Source organism: Triturus cristatus, chromosome 2_1, assembly GCF_964204655.1.
Source record: "Triturus cristatus chromosome 2_1, aTriCri1.1, whole genome shotgun sequence".
Classification (NCBI taxonomy): Eukaryota; Metazoa; Chordata; class Amphibia; order Caudata; family Salamandridae; genus Triturus; species Triturus cristatus.
Genome location: NC_140581.1, coordinates 123,456,825 through 123,479,976, shown reverse-complemented (window position 1 = coordinate 123,479,976; position 23,152 = coordinate 123,456,825). Strand labels below are relative to the sequence as shown.

General features: G+C 45.2%; 1 protein-coding gene across 6 annotated transcripts in view; it reads right to left on the bottom strand.

The window, feature by feature from the left end:
- UBAP2 (ubiquitin associated protein 2) overlaps window positions 1–17,818 on the bottom strand; it is a 1,669,217-nt gene extending 1,651,399 nt beyond the window's left edge. For 2 of the 6 annotated variants that reach the window (XM_085628777.1, XM_085628804.1), the window contains exon 1: window positions 17,420–17,675. The gene's annotated coding sequence lies outside the window, so the exon portion shown is untranslated. Of the gene's footprint in view, window positions 1–17,387 lie in introns of all 6 variants that reach the window. The other 4 variants (XM_085628825.1, XM_085628795.1, XM_085628786.1 and 1 more) reach the window with 4 other exon arrangements.
- Between the last annotated feature and the right edge of the window lie 5,334 nt (window positions 17,819–23,152).

Below are 23,152 nucleotides of genomic sequence, written 5' to 3'. Positions count from 1 at the left end.
TTCCCATTTTTCCCCCCGCACAGGCGGTTCCTTCAATTCCCCTGGTGGGACAGGGTGTACGATTTTACCGCACTGCCCTTTGGCCTCTCCTCAGCGCCCTGGTGTTTCACCAAGGTCCTGCGGCTGGTGAACGAACGTCTGCGGGCGTCCGGCATACGCCTGATCGTATATCTGGATGACATCCTGTTGATGGCTCAATGTCCCCGGGCCTTATCGCTGCAGTTGCAGACAGTGGTCAACCTCCTTCAGAGCTTGGGCTTCGTGGTCAACGAAGCGAAATCCACGCTGGTGCCAGCTCAGAAGGTGGTGTTTTTGGGGTTTGTAATAGACTCCGTGGAGTCCACCCTCAGCCTCCCTTCTCGGAAGATGATGAAGATTCGCCACGAGATCCGGAGAGCCCTCGCTCAATCCCGCCTGTCTCTCCGCCAACTTGCCTGGATCGTGGGGCTTCTCGCGGCCTCCATCCAGGCGATTTTTCCCAGGCCCTCTGCATTACAGGGCTCTCAAACGCCTCAAGGCTCGCCACCTTCGCAGGGGCCTTTATTACTCTCAGAAGGTAATCCTCTCCACCGACACCAGGGAGGAGCTCCAGTGGTGGCTGACCAATATGGAGGTCTGGAACGGGCGAGCGATATTCGGTTCCGTGCTAGATATCGTTATCGAGTCAGACGCCAGCAGATCCGGCTAGGGCGTGCAGTGTGGAGAGTTCACTACTGGAGGTGTGTGGTCTCCGCAGGAGCAACAACTTCATATCAATTGTCTGGAGCTCTTGGCGAGCTCTTTTGGGATCAAGTGTTGGACCAAGGAGTCGGGCCGATCCGGTGTTCTCCTCAAAATAGACAACATATCGGCTGTCCGGTACATAAACCATCTTGGAGGCACACGCTCGCGTGCTCTGGCGGACTTGGCGGCGAATGTCTGGCAGTATTGCCTGGATCACCATGTCTCGGTCACGACGGAGTATCTTCAGGGCCTCGACGAATCAGGTGGCGGATTTCCACTCGCACCATTTCCACGACATGAGCCAATGGAAGCTTTATCCGGGGGTTTTCGCGGATCTCCAGGAGCATCTGGGGCCCATTCTCGATGGACCTCCTCGCCTCCCGTCTGGACTTTCAGCTTCCCCGATTCTTCAGTTGGAGGCCTGATCCATTGGCGGCGGCCACGGATGCCTTCCTGCAGGATTGGAGGGAGGAAGCAGGGTATGCCTTTCCTCCGTTCGCCATGTTAATGAGAGTCTCGGCCCAGGTTCGTCACCAGCAGGCGGACATAGTGCTGATTTCACCCATCTGGAGGTCTCAAGTTTGGTTTCCGGTTCCTCTGGAACTTTCTTGCTATTTTCCAATCCCACTCCCCCGGTTTCCGACTCTTCTGCTCAGTCCAGACGAAGCTCCCCATCCATTCATCGCTCAGAGCTCCCTGGCTCTGATGGCGTGGCGGATTACAGGGGACGATGGGCTGTCCCAGGCCTTTCGGGAGCGGCTGAGAAATTCATGTCCAAGGCCTGGGCCGATAGTACCCTCAAGCAGTATCGCTCTACGTGGAGACGATGGGTTCGCTGGTGTCTGCGACGGAGTTTCAATCCCGTGGCAGCAGATTGAACGGCCATACTGAATTTTTTGGTGGCCTTGGCGGAAGAGGGGTTGGCTTACAGAACCATTAACATCTACCAGTCTGCCATTTCTGCCGGTCACTCCATGGTGGATGGCTCCCCCGTGGGCGAACACTCTTTGGTCTGTCTGCTTCTTTCGGGCATCTGCCTTTCCTCCCGAACCTCGTTACTCTCAGTTGTGGGATGTAAACAAAGTTCTCAACTTGTTCTTATGGCAACCTAACAGATTCTTGTCCAGGAAGGAGCTCTTGGCCAAGCTGGCCATACTCCTCTGCCTCATATCTTGCAGGTGCGTTTCCGATGTGCAAGCCCTGGACGTCTCTGGCAGGATCTATTCTTCCTCCGGGGTGATCATCACGATCCAGCGACGGTCGAAACGCAGAACGACATCCGTTTCATACCCCGCTTTCCCAGACTCTCCTAAGTTGTGCATCGTTGCTTGCCTCAAGGCATATGAGGAAATGTCTGAGGAGTTCCGTCCTCCAGGTGAACGTCAGTTGCTTATCACGCTAAAGAAGCCTCATAAGGCTGTCTCCTCCCCCACGATGGCCCGTTGGGTGATGCAGGAGGCCGGAATTGATCTGCGGAGTTTTGGTGCCCATTCGGCCAGAGGGGCCATGGCTTCTAAAGCATTTGCCCTGGGAGCTAGCCTGGAAGACATTCTGAACGCAGCAGACTGGTCTTCCGAATCTACCTTTAAACGCTTTTATTTTAAGCCGGTGCTGGACATGGCACACTTAGTGGTGAGCAAGCTTTAAACTAGCATAATCCTCACCTCCGATCCAGACATCGAATGAAAAAATTCCTAGCTAACGTAACAAAGTTTCAATTCTATTAAGGACTCGGAGGCGAGGATTATCCCACCCAGGGTACCCGTTTCAGGCCTGTAACCCGCCCTCGTATTAGGGTAATTAGTTTGTTCTTTGGTGATTCTGTTACGTGGTTCAGGAATCTGTTCTGTGGGTTTTGCTCATATGCCATGATCTTCCCTCCCTGTCAGGATTAAACCTTAGCCATTGCTGTCGCCTACATTGTGCTTTGCTCCTGCAGGCGACGCCGGCAAACAAGACTCCTGAAGATTTGGACTGGCTGGCTTAGAGCGACGAAAGAGGGAGAGTGAAGAGGGACAGAGGACTACATACTCCTAGGAGCCCCGTGATTGGTGCATTGGAAGAGGACTTTCTATCCTGGGACTCTATTGTTTTTGTGTACTATTCCCTATGGTTCATGGGAATAGTGGTTTGTTTATCATTGAATGGCTGCTGTGAATAAAGTGGAGAAAGAAAAGCATCATCCTCGCCTCCGAGTCCTTGATAGAATTGAAACTTTCTGTTACGTTAGCTAGGAAATTTCTCATTCCACATCCCTGACGAAGTGCTATCCCTATTTCAATTTCTTTTGTAGACATACAGCAAAGATCCTGAAAACAACAAGAGAGTGAGGGAAAAAACAACGAGAGTGAGGGAAAAAACAACAAATATGGGCCACTCTTAGTCCCCCAAAGTCAATATAATCAAAACAACGAAAGAGAGTGCCTAGGAATTATTGGTAGAGCACAACTGTAGAATCCAACTAGGTTTCTTAATAAAACCCTCATTCGCCAACCTGGTTGGTGACATGCTTCATCATTGGGCCCCACCGGGAGAGGCCGAGTGCCACCCCGGTGTGCTTCGTCGCCAGAATTACTGCGGAGCTGGTCGTGTATGTAGTGGAAGTGATTGTTAAAAATGTCTTGTTTGTGTCAAAAAATAAACTTTATTAGAAGCCAAACAGACATGTATAAAAACAAAGTGTGGGACATAAAAGCTGAATAGATTGTTCAGCCAGGTCCCTTATGATATGGTCAACATGTTTCTGCCTATGTGTTATTTATAAACTGGCATTCGTCAGGACCAAAAAGGGGCGTGAGAACCTCGGCGATATGGGCGCACTAAGGCCCACCCTAACCTGAGGTTATAAGTGTGAAAAATGCCAAAACAAATTATAACAATTATTAAGGTGACTCCCGTAATGGAGAGGAACCGAGTTTACTCTGGGTAAGAACATCAAGTACACAGACAAACAAAGAGAGAGACAAACAAGTAATGATTGGACAGTCATATGGGTTTGTCATCGTAGGACATACAAATAATTGTGCTCTGCATGGTGCACTTATTCGGTAACGCTGGCCATCTGTGCTGCTGTGAGGACAGTAGAAATGCATACCACACAACAAATGCGATCTCTAGACGCAAATCAAATGAAGGATATAGAGAGCCCAGGACGGTCATTAGCATTAACCAAGATCCTATGTGGTAAAGCACTATGCGCGGTAGGAAGAGTGTTGTTTGGGCACTGAATACACGAAAGAAAATAGGATCTCACATGGGGTGTAGTCAGGATCTACACCATGGGTCTCCGGAGGGGGTGGAAGGTACAATGGCACACGCTAGGGATAGGAAATGCAGAAGAAGGTAGGGGAGAGAAAAGAGAATTTAAAAAAAAGAGCAGAGAAATTCTCCAAAACTTATCTGTGATGCCTGGTCGTAGGACTCACGGCCGCTCAGCTAGGCACCCGCTTGGCACTTATGTGATCCCTCGGTAACCGGACCCCGATGGTAAGTGAGAAAGGAGAGCCGGCATGTTTATAAGGAAGTGTAAGAAAAACTCTCGCTCAAGAGGCGAGGCAGAAGGGGGCATGTCCTCACGTGGTGCGCGATGACGTACCAGGTCACCTCCAATCAGTGAACCAAAGTCGCGCTAACTGGCCAAACACGCTGTGGCGCTGTATGCCCAATCAGGAGTAGAGACCCAAACGAGGGCTCATTGTCATGGATACAAAACGCTCTGAACAGAAAGCCACGTCATACGAAACCCCCTTGCCGAAAAGAGTTAGTGCGCCCGTCAAAATAAAATAAAAGGTGCGCGTAGAGCTGGTAAAAATGCCGATCTAAATTGGTTAATTAAAACTGCTCCACTAAGTGGGTGCGCCAAAAGGTACGGCTAGTGTTCTGAACACGGATGAGAGGTATGTGTTCGAGTCTAGGGGCAACAATGTGCACTTTCCAAAAGTAAACCTCTCAGGTGTAAGGGCTTTTGGAGCAACCTAAACGCCGGTTAATGGTACAGTGCATTTAAAGCCTATGCGGTTTCTGATAGGAAGTATAAACACTTTCCACAAGTCAGAGGGAAGTGAAGAGTCCAAACAAAGTAGGGGGGGGGGGGGGGAAACGGCGGTTGTGGAACAAGACAGAAGGGAGGAAAAAGAAAAAGGATCAATGTTTGCATTCACTGTCATAGTCCACTGTATGGAGTATTACAACACCCCCGCCTTTGTCGGCGGGTTTAATAGTAATAGTGGAATTAGCTTTGAGATTATCAAGAGCCTTGAACTCCAAGTGGGTGTTGTAATACTAAATACAGTGGACTATGACAGTGAATGCAAACGGCTCCTGAGTGACAAGAAAAACTACCAACTGCTTACCACGGATCCTTCAGGAGAGCTCAAAACTCACATTCACAACCTTGTGAGAGAGACAGAGGCCAATGGCCATATCACGAGACAGATTTTCTGACTACAGGGGAAGAGCGTAGTGCCCTATTTTTACACACTACCCAAAATCCACAAAAACAAGACGCCCCCTCCTGGACGCCCCATCGTCTCGGGCATTGGTTCCCTACTGGAACCTCTGTCGCGTTTCTGCAACCATTTGTTAAAACCTTGGATCCAGCAAACTCCTACCTATCTCAAGGACACCACAAACCTTCTCAATCCACTGCAGAACTACCCTTGGATACCGATTCCACTATACTCGTGACTCTAGACATTGAGAGTCTGTATACCAGTATACCCCAGGACGACACCATCAGAGTTTTGGATGAGGCCTTGGACCACACCAACTGGGATTATCAAACACCCAAATCCTTTATCCTTAAATGTGCTACTTTAGCATTGAAACGTAACTTTTTTGAATACCAAGGGAACATCTTCTTACAAACAACTGGTACTTCGATGGGCAGCACCTTTGCCCCTAGTGTGGCGGGCCTCTACGTTCATGACTTTGAGCGTAGGCATATCCTAGGTGCTGCTAACACTTTCTCCTCTTCCATTAGTTTTTGGAAGAGGTATATAGATGAAGTTCATCTAATATGGCAGGGCTCAGAATATGATCTCACGGCCTTCCTGGAATGGATCAATACCTTGGATCTAAACTTGAAATTCACCTACACCTGCAGTCCACAATCAGTAGTGTTTCTGGATGTGGTTATCTCGATATCCAATGGTTGTCTTACCACCAAGACCCACTACAAACCCACAGCTAGGAACAATCTTAGAGTTCAAGCTTTCACCTGAGGTCCCTAAAAGAAAACCTACGCTATGGCCAATACCTCCGAGCGAGAAGAAGTTGCAGTAACCTGGTTGATTTCCGCAAACAAGCATCCGATCAAACCACTAAACTGAAACATAGGGGTTATCCGGATAACATCCTTAACAAAGGCTACAAAAAGGCGCGGAACCAACCCAGAGAAACTCTACTAGAGGAGAATCCAAAAGATAAGCAAGAACTACCGTTGACATGTGTAACAACCTTCAGCAGTGCGTCTAACGTTGTTAAGAAAATTGTTAAACACTGGAACATACTTACCAGTAACAACCACAAGTGTGAGAAACCCCTGTTTTCTTTCAAAAAGGGACGTAGTCTCAAAGACAACCTAGTTCATACACGTCCAGTAAATAATCCGGTGAGAGATCTTACGATCACCAAGGCGTGGGGCTTACCCAAAGTCACAGGCCATTACCCATGTGCTTCCTGTAGGGTCTGCCATCTCACCAAACACTCGAAAACTCTCAATCTTGAACAAGGAAAGACTTGGACACAGTGGGCCCGCACTAATTGTAATTCCACAAACATAGTTTACTTGATCACTTGTCTGTGTGGACTACGTTATGTGGGCATGACCACATGCAAAGTGAAACTGCGTGTGGGCGAGCACCGGAGCAATATCCGCTGTGGTCGGATCACTACCAAACTAAGTGATCACTTCATACAACACAATCACACCGCAAACGAACTCAGGTGGACAGTAATTGAGCACGTACAATCAGAACGCAACACCCAGAAAATCCTCTTTGAGAAAGAACAGAGGTGGGTGTACCGGCTGGACACCCACCACCATAGTCTAAATGACAATATATCCCCTAGGCAGCAGTCTTGCAACACTAATTGCCATCAGCCCGAACCTTTGACTGGGAGTACTCTCCCTGACCGATGCTCCCCTTCTACCTCTCCTGAATACCACCAGGTGACATCTGGCATCCAATGCCAACGTAATTAAATGTTTATCCTTATTCCTCCTCCTCTCTCAAAACGTTCTTTCCTTTTGCCCTCTCCGTTTCTATACTAGGACATTGATCTTTTTACTTTTTCCTCCCTTCCGTCTTGTTCCACAACCCCCGTTCTTTGTTTGGACTCTTCACTTCCCTCTGACTTGTGGAAAGTGTTTATACTTCCTATCAGCAACCGCATAGGCTTTAAATGCACTGTACCATTAACGGGCGTTTAGGTTGCTCCAAAAGCCCTTACACCTGAGAGGTTTACTTTTGGAAAGTGCACATTGTTGCCCCTAGACTCAAACACGTACCTCTCGTCCGTGTTCGGAACACTAGCCTTACCTTTTTGCGCACCCACTTAGGGGAGCAGTTTTAATTAACCAATTTAGATCGGCATTTTTACCAGCTCTACGCGCACCTTTTATTTTGACGGGCACGCAGTAACTCTTTTCGGCAAGGGGGTTTCGTATGACGTGGCTTTCTGTTCAGAGCGTTTTGTATCCATGACAATGAGCCCTCGTTTGGGTCTCTACTCCTGATTGGGCATACAGCGCCATAGCGTGTTTGGCCAGTTAGCGCGACTCCGGTTCACTGATTGGAGGTGACCTGGTACGTCATCACGCACCAGGTGAGGACACGCCCCCTTCTGCCTCGCCTCTCGTGCGCGAGTTTCTTACAATTCCTTATAAACATGCCGGCTTTCCTTTCTCACTTACCATCGGGGTCCGGTTACCGAGGGATCACATTAGGTCCCAAGCGGGTGCCTAGCTGAGCGGGCGCGAGTCCTATAACCAGGCATCACAGATAAGTTTGAGATTTTCTCTGCTCTTTTTAATTCGCTTTTCTCTCCCCTACCTTCTTCTGCATTTCCTATCCCTAGGGTGTGCCATTGTAGCTTCCACCCCCCTCCCGAGATCCATGGTGTAGATCCTGACTACACCCCAGGTGAGATCCTATTTTCTCACGTGTATTCAGTGCCCAAACACTGTGTCTTTCTACCGCACATAGTGCTTTACCACATAGGATCTTGGTTAATGCTAATGACCGTCCTGGGCTCTCCATATCCTTGATTTGTTTTGCATCTAGAGATCGCATTTGTTGTGTGGTATGCATTTCTTCTGTCCTCACAGCAGCACAGATGACCAGCGTTACCGAATAAGTGCACAACGCAGATCACAATTATTTATATGTCCTACGATGACAAACCCATAAGACTATGTCCAATCATTAGTTGTTTGTCTCTCTCTTTGTTTGTCTGTGTATTTGATGTTCTTACCCAGAATAAACTCGGTTCCTCTCCATTGCGGGAGTCACCTTAATAATTTTTATTTAACATTTTTTTATTTTTTTTTCACACTTATAACCTCAGGTTAAGGTGGGACTTAGCGCGCCTATACCGCAGAGGTTCTCACGCCCTTTTTGGTCCTGACGAATGCCAGTTTATAACACATAGGCAGAAACAAGTTGACCATATCATAAGGGACCTGGCTGAACCATCTATTCAGCTTTTACGTCCCACACTTTTTTTTTTTATACATGTCTATTTGGCTTCTAATAAAGTTTATTTTTTAACACAAACCAGACATTTTTAACAATTACTTCCACTACCCACCACATACACGACCAGCTCCGCAGTAATTCTGGCGTCGAAGCACACCGGGGTGGCACTCTGCCTCTCCCGGTGGGGCCCAATGATGAAGCATGTCACCAACCAGGTTGGTGAGTGAGGGCTTTATTAAGAAACCTAGTTGGACTCTACAGTTGTGCTCTACCAATAATTCCTAGGCACACTTTCGTTGTTTTGATTATACAGCAAAAATCAACAAAGAACGAAATGAGGTGTCACCTAGTGTTAAAAGAGCACTCTTAAAGCACACTCTTGTGATAGACTATTGGCTGTGATTAGCCCTACTGCATGTAACCATCTTATGATTGTGTGTATAGCAGACACAGCAAAGAAAATAGTATTTTCAGAATATCAATTAGGAGTTGTGTACCCAGACATTTGACTAGACACAACAACACATGCCATGCTACACTGATAATTTCCTTTAGAACAGAACAGACCTTGTCACCCTTAAGTGCTCAAAAGAGCACAAAAGCCTTGAACGCTGGCAAGCAAAGCCAAATGAACTGCACTTAGCTTTTGCCATACATACACATTCAGATTAAATTTCATTAAACATACACTACCAAAAATACGTTGCTCACTTTAATACTGTTGTTACTATTATAATTTCTCTACATAACTTCCTGTGGACAAGAAAGAGTTAATTACCATTGTGCTGTAAAGATGGTAATGACTGGAGTTCTAATGTCAAATTGCTTGTGCATTTTGATGATTGCAAAATTAATATAATAAAATCTTACTAAAAATTGGATTTTGGTAAAAACGCCAGCATGGTAAGAGTCTACACAGACTGGGCGCTGAACAACTGATCACCCACCAAATCAGCTTAAACAGTGAACTCCTCAAGTACACTAGAAACATCTCTGGCTAGATCAGACAAATTCTATTGTCAACATTAACCTATAAGAACCTATGTTAAACTAGAAACTGAACAAGCTAGTTACTACCAACCAAACTGTGAATGAAAATCCTAACTGGTAGATTATGGAATTCCAACCTGTGCACAAAGGAATTACAAGATGGGCAATATTCATTGCACCAGGTAACTTCAAGTTGTGATGGAGTTTGCATTCCCTGTTAAATGTCAACAGGTCAAGTATTTATCAAAATAAGGGGGGGGGGAAGGAGAGGTTTAAGAGGTTAGGTTCACCCTCCAACTGTATACATAGATAAATAAATAGCCTGAACGTTCAGGTTACAGGAACCTAACCTAGGGGTGTCAGGAAGACACTTGTTTCCCGAAGAACACCCAAGGAAAAGAGGAAGAAAGGGGCAGAACACTTTCTTTCTTGAGTCCCCTCACTCACCAGGGTTTCCCCACGGTGACATGCTTCATCATTGGGGTCCTCTCAGTCCTCTACGGACTGAGGCGTGCTGCAACTTGCGGATTACGTAGGAGCACTAAGCCAAATTATGAGTGGTGCAAGTGTAGTGGTGTGGAGTGGAACAAAGTGAATTAAAATAATCAACTAGTGGGCCAAATACATTTTATTCTTGCTCCTAGCTAATTGGTTAAAAAATGTGGGTAATATGCTAGAATAAACTACTATAATGGGTAAGTGTACCTAGCATATGGTCAACTAGTTTCGAGTTTCCCTAGCTCTTCCTCAGGACTACACTGGGACCAGCCGAGTGCAAGTACCACTCCTAGTAGACCTAATTCCGGTGCAAAAACAGGTGAAAAACGCTGCGCCTAATAAGCATGTGTTAAGGATAATACATACGTCAATGTACATCTAGTAATGTCTGTAGGGTATAAAAATACAGAAGTTAAAGGGAAACAAAATATGCAATGTATATAGAAAAACAATGGTGATTACACTATACACCTGTGTTGTAATACTCATTACTATTGTTTCTTATTGTGCCACTGTGTTGCTATCCAGCAAATACATCCTTCATGCGGGCGTTTCGCTATAATGTGAATAGAAAGTGTCTATGAATGCACACAGTGCACATATAAACAAAAAACATGCGTCTGACACGACAAAAAACACATAAGACTGACAAATGCACAACAATACATACATCTTAAAAGGCAATACTATGCCTCATGGTCAACGGAGGGGGTGTGGAGACTCGTACACCTAAACCAGTTATTCCTTACTTTTACACTATCCCTAAAATACATAAGTCTATGGTTACACCTCCCAGCAGACCCATAGTATCAGGGATTGGTTCAATCTTGGAACCTTTGTCGAAATTTGCAGACGCATTTCTAAGACCCTTAGTCCAAGCAACTGACACATACTTACAAGACACTAAAGCTGTTCTGTGTCTAATTCAGAATCTTGATTTCAACCCCACAACCAGCATCCTGATCAGTCTGGATGTGGAAAGCTTATACACCAGTTTACCACACAAGGACACACTGGATATTTTGGAGGAAGTACTCTTTGAAAACAATTGGGCTTACCACACGCCTAGACATGTGGTTCTAGAATGCTGTCGCCTAGCTCTAACTGAAAAAAATTTCCAATTCAATGACTCTCTGTACAAACAAACGCACGGTACCAGCATGGGAAGTACCTTTGCGCCGAGCCTGGCGGGGCTCGATGTACATCATCTGGAACGACACAAGATCCTCCATAATAACAATCCGCACATCCATAAGAACAAATTATGGAAGAGATACATCGACGATGTGCTCTTGATTTGGGAAGGCGATGAAACAGGTTTTGAGTTTTTCCTACTCTGGCTCAACCAACAAGATCCATTCTTAAAATTTACCTTTACCATGAGTAGGTCCAACTTGGTTTTTCTTGACCTTAAACATATCAGCACATGAAGGTCGCCTGATTACTACCACACACTTCAAACCTACGGCAAGAAACTGCCTCCTAGTGTACGACAGTTTCCACCCAAGAAGCTTGAAAGACAATCTCCCCTTCGGGCAATTTTTGCGCCTAAGACGCAATTGCACCACACGAGAGGACTACAAAATTCAGGCTAAAGATCTATCGGAAAAACTGGTGCGACGGCATTATCCACAACATCTGGTGTCCAAAGCACAAAAAAAAGAGCTTCCAACAATAACCGAGAAGCACTTCTAGAACAAAAACCTGAGAAAGTAGCTGACAAGAAGAAAAGACAAATCTGCATTACGACTTTCAATATCGCATCGGATCAAGTGACCAAAATAATCAAGAAACATTGGCGGATCCTGAATAGTGGAGGTTTGGATTTCCAAAAACCTATGTTAAGTCACAAAAAAGCGAAAAACTTAAGGAACTACCTGGTACACACCAGGCCAAATCCAACGAAGACTGTAGGACCTGTACGCCTACTCCACCCACTACCAGAGGGACACTACCCTTGTGGTAACTGTAGTGTAGGTCACCTCACCTGTGCAACAAAAACTGTCACCTGCAATAATGGCGTTACATGGAATCTTCGATCATTCACGAATTGCAACACTACTGGGGTAATATACCTCATTACTTGCGTGTGTAATCTCCATTATGTGGGGATGACCACAAGAAAAGTGAACACGAGAATGATTGAACACCGAAGCAATTTCAGATGTAAACATAGCAACACCAAAATGACCACGCATTTCCTACAACAACAACACACACCCAATGACTTCAGATGGGTCATTCTTGAACATATCAATAACCATCCCAACATTGAAAGAAATCTACATGAAAAAGAACAACGTTGGGTCTTCAAACTACGATCAGATGACAATGGCCTGAACGATGATATACCATGGGGCCATTTCACTTCCAACTAAGTTTTTCTTGTCAATTAATTTCTACATGAATATACTGAATACAGTTAACTTTATTGAAAACATCAATGTGGCAACTGCTCCATTAATGACAACTGCTTAAAACTCTTCAGATCAGCCAATCCGTTGTATTCATAAGTACATGACACTACCCAATGAAGATACGCATCACTGAAACGCGATCCGCGTCTTTTCTTCTTCCTTTTAAACTACCAATGTGAGTAGAAACTGGTATTGCCCCCTACCCTGTGTCATTAAGATCTTTTCTGTCTGATTTTGTCTCAATAACGCTTTTTATAAGCACTGGTTGGTCACTCAGTAAACCTATACAACTATTATGAGGGCCAGTAATACTATTTTACGGGATGAGTGTTGTTTTTCGGACTTTCGCACTCTTCCTGATCCAAAATGGCTGATTCAATCTTTAACCACGTCTTCTTTTTTAAGAAGGTTTGGATACTTAGCACTCACAGCCATTATGATCCATTGTAACCACAGTTTTGCCACCATGTAGAGCAAGCAATTCATTTAATTAGGTCCTTATTATTATCTTTTGCCTTTATTGAAGAATTACTTCTTCCTTTGCCAACATGGCCGTCCCGAATAAGGACCGCTACCGGGAAGTCCTTCCTTACTTTTCACCACCTCCCTCGTAGATAACAGGCACCCCGCTCGGAACCACACAGTATGCGGTCCGCGAGGCTGATCTCCATTAGGTGTTCCAGAGTGTGGCTTCTAAAGTACAAGTGAGTGACAACACCCCTGGGGGAAGATCTACCCGTTTCCCCTGACTAACGGAGATCGCTTTCTTTCGTATTTCTTTCCTGCACTAGGTCTGCCAACAAGACGGTGCTACAATCTTTTAACAACCACTTGTACCATCTCTTTAGGTGTACGAGTCTCCACACCCCCTCCGTTGACCATGAGGCATAGTATTGCCTTTTAAGATGTATGTATTGTTGTGCATTTGTCAGTCTTATGTGTTTTTTGTCGTGTCAGACGCATGTTTTTTGTTTATATGTGCACTGTGTGCATTCATAGACACTTTCTATTCACATTATAGCGAAACGCCCGCATGAAGGATGTATTTGCTGGATAGCAACACAGTGGCACAATAAGAAACAATAGTAATGAGTATTACAACACAGGTGTATAGTGTAATCACCATTGTTTTTCTATATACATTGCATATTTTGTTTCCCTTTTTCCCTTTAACTTCTGTATTTTTATACCCCACAGACATTACTAGACGTACATTGACGTATGTATTATCCTTAACGCATGCTTATTAGGCGCAGCGTTTTTCACCTGTTTTTGCACCGGAATTAGGTCTACTAGGAGTGGTACTTGCACTGGGCTGGTCCCAGTGTAGTCCTGAGGAAGAGCTAGGGAAGCTCGAAACTAGTTGACCATATGCTAGGTACACTTACCCATTATAGTAGTTTATTCTAGCATATTACCCACCTTTTCTAACCAATTAGCTAGGAGCAAGAATAAAATGTATTTGGCCCACTAGTTGATTATTTTAATTCACTTTGTTCCACTCCACTACACTTGCACCACACATAATTTGGTTTAGTGCTCCTACGTAATCCGCAAGTTGCAGCACGCCTCAGTCCGTAGAGGACTGAGAGGACCCCAAAGATGAAGCATGTCACCGTGGGGAAACCCTGGTGAGTGAGGGGACTCAAGAAAGAAAGTGTTCTGCCCCTTTCTTCCTCTTTTCCTTGGGTGTTCTTCGGAAAACAAGTGTCTTCCTGACACCCCTAGGTTAGGTTCCTGTAACAGGTCAAGTATGTCAGAATTTTACAGGGGAAAAGAGTGCGGTAATTAACAGGACATGTGTATTTTCGTGTGGTTAGTCAGAAAATATATGTTATTTATTGTGCTTGATAAATTCCGAACCAAGGGCTCTCATTTTATCGGGAGTGATACATATAGACTAACCCCTCTGATTGAAATCAGGCCCATGGTCTTCAACTTTAACAAAGTGTAGAGTAGAAAACTGCTTGTCCAGTACATCAAGAGAAGAAAAATAGGAGAAGGGTTGGCGTAGGAAAATCAGCAAATTGTTTATTTCTATCTCTATAGTTGGAGATCAAGCACTAGCCCGTTGTGGGAATGTGCGAGCTAAGGAGTGGCTAAGATGGTCCGCAAAAAATTAGAAATTCCCATCCAATCAGGATATCAACCTACAGAATACAAGCATAAAAAAACTAAAGAAATTAGTAAATCATTTGTGTTCCATTTTCAGAGGGCACATTATCTTTAAGGATATTTCACAAGCTGCGAAGACCACCACAATAAGGTAAGCTACTTTTCTGGAGCTAAAATGATCCAATAGCAGCATTATAAATAAAAAAGATTGTGATTAAATTCATTACCCTGGCATGTAGGCTTCAACTTGCTTGCAAAAATGAAAACATTTTGATTTCACACCCTTAATATAAAATTAAGCAACACAGTTTGACATCTTATATAAATAGCTGCGAATGATGTATAACAAAGAATACTACTATGATTCCATCCTGGTTACCCTATCATTTCACACCTTCAGTTACAATAAAATTACAAACACATTTTATGTATCAAAGAGGAGTCCCAAAAGCAGCAAAAATATAATTGGGTGAGTTCCTTACAATTAGCAATTGCTAAGAGGTGAGTGCCATTCAGAGACCACTAAATCTGGCTAATTCTGATCTCTACTGCTATGGTCGCACACTATGTAAACTGTTGAGTTTGTACTGAAAGGTGCTAACTGAACTGATCAAAATAACTGGTAAAACACGAGCCGGTTTAAAAAAAAAAACATTTAAAAAAAAAAAAAGAGTAAAAAAATTAAAAAACTGGAGTTGTGGATGCACGTCTTTATGACTAATGAGAACAACTCCACTACAGAAATAAACTCCCGATTGCTGCCAGTTCAAAAAAAATCGTGAATTTGTCATTTAAGCAGCACGAGGTAGGAAGACTCCTCCCAACACAACTACCCGAGGCATCAATAGGGCTCATTCGTTTTCTGAGGAGCAGCTGCTTTCACGCCAGACCCAAAAACATTTGTCAGGCTTGTCAATCTTAAGAGCCCTACTGACAATGCGTTTGCGACGGGAATTGTGCCGATACATGGAAGTCACTCTTACGATAGAAAAGCACAATTTCTACATGTCCGAAAAGATCAACTGCCCTTTCCGACTAATATTAAAAGGATCAAAATCCATCTAATTCCTGAAAAATCCAATATGGAAATCATTAGAAACAAAATATATGCAAAGAATACCGTTATTTTTTACCTCCTCATCAACAAAATACTCAAAAACACCGTCAACACCTACTCAAAAAGGAGAGTGACGAGATTAACAGAGAAAAGTTAAGAGCGTTACAAAACATAGGAGCATTTCGGCAGTATCCATCCCATGACGGTACAAGTAAAAGGGACTACTCTCTCTTTTCTCACATTATGAAAATTACAGTATAGTCAGTAACCAAGACTCGGAGTAGTACGACTAGAAAAACCCTTTCAGGTCACCTCAACTTCAAGAACATTGCTGAAATATCCAAGTCCACTTCGTTTCCCAAGCAACAGTAGGGATATTTAACCGTACTAATAATCACACCGGCTTCACGATGCAACGGTAGCCTTTCTACCAACTCTCCCTGCAACCAAACAAAATAAACTTAGAAAAGCATAATTAATTTCTAATACCCCACAAGAACATACTTCCCCACCACATACAAAGAAACTTTTCACATCCTACCGAACAACGAGTCTAACACTAGTCAACCTGATCCATAGCAGAACCACTAACTTTTAAAGTGTAGGAGCTTTTTATATATTTTATTTAAAAGGGCTCTTCCTGACCTACTCGCTCTGAACGAGAGTCTTCTAAACCCTCAATTATTTTTCCATGAGGACTAGCCCTTTCCATCCGCCTCATCGCCACAACACGCACATTTCCTCGTAGCGTACACCTGCCTGCAGTTTCAGAGAAAAAAAATGGGTAATCTTTAAATCCAACACTCCTCCGAAAAGCGTTCGTCCGAAAAGCGTTCCTTTTACAACTGCACGGCAGTCCATATTCACCCACACTACCTGCTGCTTTCGGCTTAGTTCCCCACAATTAAGGATGCAAGTTCAGTCCCATGGACACTATATACCGCGACTCATACCAGTGAACGCACACAAAACTGACATGGCCTCTACTCCACTCAAAGTCTAGTTCGTCTTCAGTTTGACACCCCAACTTCTCGGAGCATGAATTAACACCCCCACAGCTTACAGTGATTCTATATAGCAATCCCCAGTTACTCCCTTTTCATTGCCTCAACCCCTCGCAATTCAGTAGACATGGTCACCATCCCCAAATCTTTGCAAACACAGGCCACCACCTCTAGCCATATTTCGATATGAATGTGTCCCCTCCAAGGTCTTCTACTGCCCCCTTGCATAACCTCTGTCTCTGTTCCCTTCCTAGCGCCTCTAGGCTCTATATCAAGCCGCTAATCTTCGTCGTCTGGCTTTCTATACACACCTCCTCTACAGTCTACGGTATTCCTCTCACTTTCGAGGTCTCTATGGTCACCCCCACAAACACTACGGCTTGTCTACAAGGCTTCTATGCCTGCCCTCCTCGGGGCGTACACAACGCTTCTCCCTTCGGGGTCCTACAAGGTCTACTTTCTGACACACTCTCGAGGTTCGCTGTCTGCCCTCCTTTACGTGCGCCTTCCCAGAGCCTAAATCCATCCTCCCACTCTCAGGACCTCTGCGTCTGCCCCACAAACCCCCACCCTCCCAGGGCACTGCTATGTTTACCACCATCCTCAGAAGGCCTCACTGTCTGCCCCCGCTCGCTAGGTTTACCCTCTTAGTGAGTCCCTTTGACAGCCTTCTCCCACCGCTCCCACAGCACCCAAATCAGAGTCCCCCTCCCCGTGAATACCAGTGCCCGCCCGCTTTCTCCTCTGAGAGCTTCATGCCGCTCTCGTGCCCCCAGTGCTCCATTCCAGAACACTGCCCCAATGTACCCCCGAGTTAAGAATCACGGACTGCACCCCTCAGCCCCCCTTCAGGCGTGCCCACCCGCCCCGGTGCCCTGGTTACCGGCGCCGCTCGCTCTGCCGCCGCTCCTTTACCTGCCAATGTGCTCACAAAGCAGCGGAGCCTGTCACGTGACCCCGGCCCGGCCGCGCGGACATCTTAACAGCCGCTGACGTCACCGAGCTGGGCGCCGCGGCCTAGGGCTTTCGTGAAAGCCGTCTCAAATAACATGAAAGGAACGAAGCGGTTCTTCTTCTCCCTCCGTCACGCCCGCCCTTCCCTCTCACCGGGCCCCTTCTGCCCCGGCATAGAAAAAAAACATAACACACCTAACGGCGAGGAACCGAGTCCGGGGGCCGCGCGCGCTGTTATGACGTAGTCCCAGGCGCCGCCAGTCAAGTGCCCGGAATGCACTCCCGAGACGCTGCTGCTGTCAGTGCTCCCCTCAGCTCCTGCTCCTGTCTGTCACCAGAGACCTGCGCGCAGAGGGGGGTGGTGCTGCCGCCAGCCCTCGCCCTGTCCGAGGGACGCACGTGCTCCAGGGAGCGCCGCAGCACGGACCAAAGGAGGCCTTTCAGACCCCCGCCACACGTGCTTGAGACCACCGCGCTTGGTGCGCAGACCTCCCAGCGTTATTCAACCATGCTTCTCAGATCATCACCAATGACCGTACCGGTCACCCCCTTGACTCAAAACTTAGGGTAAAGGCAGATTTTAAGAGGGTGATACACTTTAGGTGAAAGGAGAACCAACTTTTTTTTTTTTTTAGTTTTTTTTTGCAGAGTAATATATATTGGAAAAATGGGTTACACCACTCAACCCCAGACTGTTGAGGCATTTTGTCTGGACGTTTTAAAAAGAAAGTGTCACCGTCCAAACACCGTGAAGTAGGAGGCTCTCCATTTTTCAAGCAAAAATTGGCTTTATTTTTAGCTGTCTCCCGGCTGAAATTGCATTTGCTTCAATAGAAGGCAGTTGGAAAAATACATTCCCCCTATTTTTTGTTTAGAATCTTCCCCCTTCCTGTTATAAAACGTTGCATGTGTGGCACGATGCAGTACAGACTCCCTTGCATTAATCAACACATGCCTCTCAGGCCATTACTCATGCCTCTGTACCCTACAGTGCATCACTGCCCTCCCTCACACTACAAAACCCTCTCCCACACCATCATTAATACTCCTGTTCCATCAGTATACCACGACCAGCCACATCCATAAACACAACCCTCTCCTTCATCACAAGGTCTCCCATTTTGTCAATACAACATGGGGCAGTATCAAAGACTTTGCTGTGACTAGGTGTCACCTATTTAGAACGCCTGGGTTACTCCTGAATTCCAGGAGTGAGGCTGGAATTCAGAAGTATCTAGAAATCCTCCAAGAGCATGGCACAGTAAAATATTGTGTGAAATAGGCCCAACGCCCATAGTTCTGCACTTTCCACAACAGCATGGCTGCCACGTTTTCTTTAGTGTGTATGTATGTGTTACATTTGCTGTTGCATTTAGGGACATGTAGTTTTGTGTTTCTAATGAAAATATCAAACCTAAAAATACCAGCACACAATGGATGCAGACGGTTTTGATGCCACATTCGTAGTGAGTTCCTTTATGTCTTAGACACTTTTTTTTTGAACAGGGAAAACATCTGTGTCAAGTAAATACAATGCAGATTTTGTTTTAGACTTGTTAGAAACGGGGGTCTCTAGTTGGCAATGACTGGCCAATGTCCAAGTAGGGACCCTTCTTCCTAAGTCAGAGTAAGCAGGCTACACTCTTTCATAACCCGTGCTCAACCCTGTGGTAACGTAGCACGAGCAGCTAGGCTTATCTCAGAGGCAGTGTGTGAAGCATTTATGACCATACACAGTAACACAGTGAGGAACACTACAAAGCGACACCACACAAGTAATTATAGAAAAATCAGTATCTTTTTATATAGATTTATCACAAGACCAATAACGGTAATAAGCCACAATACTGTAAAATAGGATTGTTCTTGAAATGCTGCAAAAATAGTTCAGAGTGTGCAAAGAGGAGTTCAGTTCAAAGCAGTGGTCTCTGCGACCCTTTTACTTACAAAGTACCTGGATTCTGTAGCAAAACAACCGAAATGTCGCAAACTAGCTGTAGCGATGATTGTCCTCACGCGAGACCGGCGGCGCGTTGAATCCTTGCCGCAAGGGAGGATGATGCGCCGATCTGCAGATGCGTGCGGGACAAAGCGACAAACTGATGCGTTGAAATCTTTGCCGCAAGGGAGGATGATGCGCCGAACCTGTTGCTTGTGCGACCTTGTTGCGATGAGAAGAAATGGTGCTCCGCGAGGGAGCGACGGTCCGGGTGTGATGCGATAAAAATGGCAGACGCACGGCGCCCGCACTGCGATGTCGTGATGCGATGATCTCAATGCGATGATCCTTGGTTAGCGAGCACTTGACAGCCCGCAAACGTGCGATGTGATGATCTTTGGGTGTTAGCGAGCACTTTGTGGCCCGCAAGCGTGCGATGTGATGATCCTTGGTTTGCGAGCGCTCGGCGGCAGCAGCGCGATGACTTTTCGTACGCTCTTCAGCTGCGGCGGCTTGCAAACGGACGTTAGCGATGATTTTCAGCACTCTCTTCTCCGTAGTAGAACTAGAGGCCCTGGAACTCACAGGAGCCTCACCTGCAGATAGAAATCCTTGCTGAGAGGAATCAGGAGGCTGGTGGTGGAGTCTGATGTGCCTGAGACTCCAGCAGGAGGCTAGCTCTCTTCTAGCCCTTAGGTGATTGCTTTAGCAAGTTGAAATAAAAGTTCTCTTCAAAGTCCTTTTCCTCTTCTTCCAAGTCCAGTGACAACTACTGCAGGCCAATCCCAGAAACAGCACACACGCACAAGGACAGTCACCTCCTGCAGATTCCTTCAGTTACACGAACAGAGGTTCTTCTTGACATCCAGGAACTATACCATTTGTAGGGGTTTCAGCACAGATATTTATACCCCAAAAGTCTTTGTTCTCCGAAGCTACAAGTCACTGAACCCAGCCAGAACCAGTTCTGCCCAGTCCTGGAGCACTTTGTTTACCAGGCTGCATCCTTCCTTTCAGAAAGAGGGGGGTCTGCCATCAGACGCACAGTAGGAGGTGGAGCCAGCCTTCACCTTGCCAGGCACAGCCCTATTCAGGTCAAGGAGCTACCCCTCCCCATACTCCAATGCAGATCTCTCTATTCAACCCAGGTCTGACTCAGCCTGCCCTGTCCCTCCAAAACCAGACAGCAAATACACATAACAACAGAGCACACTGGAAGGCTTAGACAAGAAAATACCTACTTTCTAAAAGTGGTATTTTCAAACACAGAATATAAAAATAAACTTCACTAAAAGATGTATTTTAATATTCTGAGCTCAGGCATACTACATTCGTTTTTCTACCATGTTCCTTGGGTCAGTTGGGACTATAGAATGTAATAGTCAAACTGCCCATTCTGGCCTATGGAGAACAGGTAGCCTTACAGTAGTGAAAAACGAAATTGGGTGTAATTCACTACCAGAACATGCTACACACACCAAGGCATGTCCTACCTTATACATACAATGCACCCTACCATAGGGGTGACTTACATGATGCCAAGGGAAGGTTCAGGGGCTGGGAAGTGGGTGCACTTCACAGCCAAGATGGCAGTTCTGGACTGCACACAGACTCTGCAGTGGCAGGTCTGAGACACACTTTACAAGCTGCTTCTGTGGGTGGCGCAACCCAGCGCTGCAGGTCCACCAGCAGCATTTGGTTTACCAGCCCTGGGCACACACAGGCCACGCTACTAGGGACTAACAGGCAAACCAAATAAGCCAATCATGGATATACCAATTCACATGTCATATTTACACAGAGAGCATTCGCGCTGTGGCACTGAATGGCAGTGGCACAGTGCCCAGAGCATCCAATACCAGCAAAAACAGAGGAGACAACAGCGAAAAATGGAAGGGAGACCCACGCCAATGGTGCCAGGTCTAACAAGACTATACTAGGAATATCTAAACTTGGCTAAAGACAGATTTGAGTAGTGTAGTATTGATGCTATCTTATCAGGTAATCTAAAGATAAAGTACCTTTACAAAATCAGGGGCTAATATGTGAGGAAGTTTGCCTCTTAGAGATATAGACAGTAAATTAAATAACATAATAAATAAGCCTTCTTGATTCAGATGTAAGTTCAGAACCGAAAAGGTTTATTTACAGTTTCAGATCATTATAGAAGGAAAAATATGGTTAATCAGTCAAATAATCTCATATACAGGGAATTGTCATGATGCAAAATCAATAAACCAGGATTAGATAAAATGTAGCTCAATGCTAAATTAATGCAGTAAGAGGTCTGACATAAGATCCTGCCTCAAGAAAAATGTCAACATTTTTCTAAACCTCAAGTACGAGACAGATTGGCAAGGGTCTTCTCTGTAGAAAACAAGAAGCTTACCCAAAATACTCTGGCTCAACTCCAAAATGAACCCTCTGTTATAGCAAAATATACAGTAAAATCAAACAGCATGAGGGGAGCAAAAAGATAGATACATTCTTTATTGTGTGAATATTTAAAATCATTACAATAAAACCATGCATACATTTCTGCATGTCAGCAGGGTTACAGAATTTACAGGGCCTATTAGAACATGAGTACTGAAATAGAGCTAAAAATTGCTAAAATTCAGAGGAAAAATGTGGTTAAAAACAGCCACTGTACCTTTCAGAAATGCATTAATCTAAAGTGCAATCATTTAAGTGCATACAGAGACTAAAGCGCAATTGTTGCCCCTAAATGGATTACGGGCTTAGCCCCAAGGCCACCCACAATGGGACTTGGTGAAACCCGAGTTAAAAGACAATTACTAAAAAGTTTCTCAGAGGCTAAACAGTCAACAAAACAAATTATTTCAAAAGAGGCCGTCTATAAGGATTTCGATGGGGCCAAGGTGAAGTTGTTATTAAAAAGTATCACAAAAACGCAGGGGACACGTTTTGTCACAGTAGTCTTTCGATGAAGCTGAGGTTAAAAAGGAGGGAGATCGTTGGCTCATCAGCAAAATTAGGTGTCTTTGATAATATTTTGTGGCGTGGTGTCAGATTCCCCTGTTGCTAATGCCAGTGCTGCTCTCATGAACTTCAAGAATCGAGCTGCCAGCTTTGAAAACTCACTTTTCTGGCATGATTCGACCGCTGCATGACAAGTACTAACATTTAAGACGTGCCATATTGGGTGCAGCCAGTATATCCTGAGGTGGAGCAGCTTTTCGTAGATGCACAAGATATGGGTTCATGATTTTTTCTGCTTTGCGCAAAATCTACAGCATCTGTCGTGCTCATCCGTGGTTCTTCGACCATACCAATACAATTTTAACGGAATTAAACCCAGTCACAGTCTCATTAGCTCCTGCTTTAGAGCTATGTTAAACGGCAGAGAAAGGTAAATTGGCAGAACTCCTGTAGCAATTATCTGAATGCCCTAATCCCTAGAGATAGCTTTTGCTTGCTTGGTTATTTACCTGGAGGCTATTGATACTGGGAAGCAGCTAGACCAAATTTCTTGAACCTCTAATGAGTCTAATGCAGAGCTGAGATACTTAAGCCAATTGGTCCGGGTATTCTTTATCATTTCCCAGATTATCCTTTTTATGGTGTGTGTCGGATGCAAGGGGAAAAAGGTAGAAGGCGCGTGTCCCCAAAGGAAGCAAGGAGGCGTTTTAACACTCAAGTTGGGGTTCGTTTATTCACAGAAACAAAAGTAAAGAAAGAGTCCCAAGGGAGTCAAGTTCCAGAAGCGGTTCCTTATCACCAGTACCAGGAAT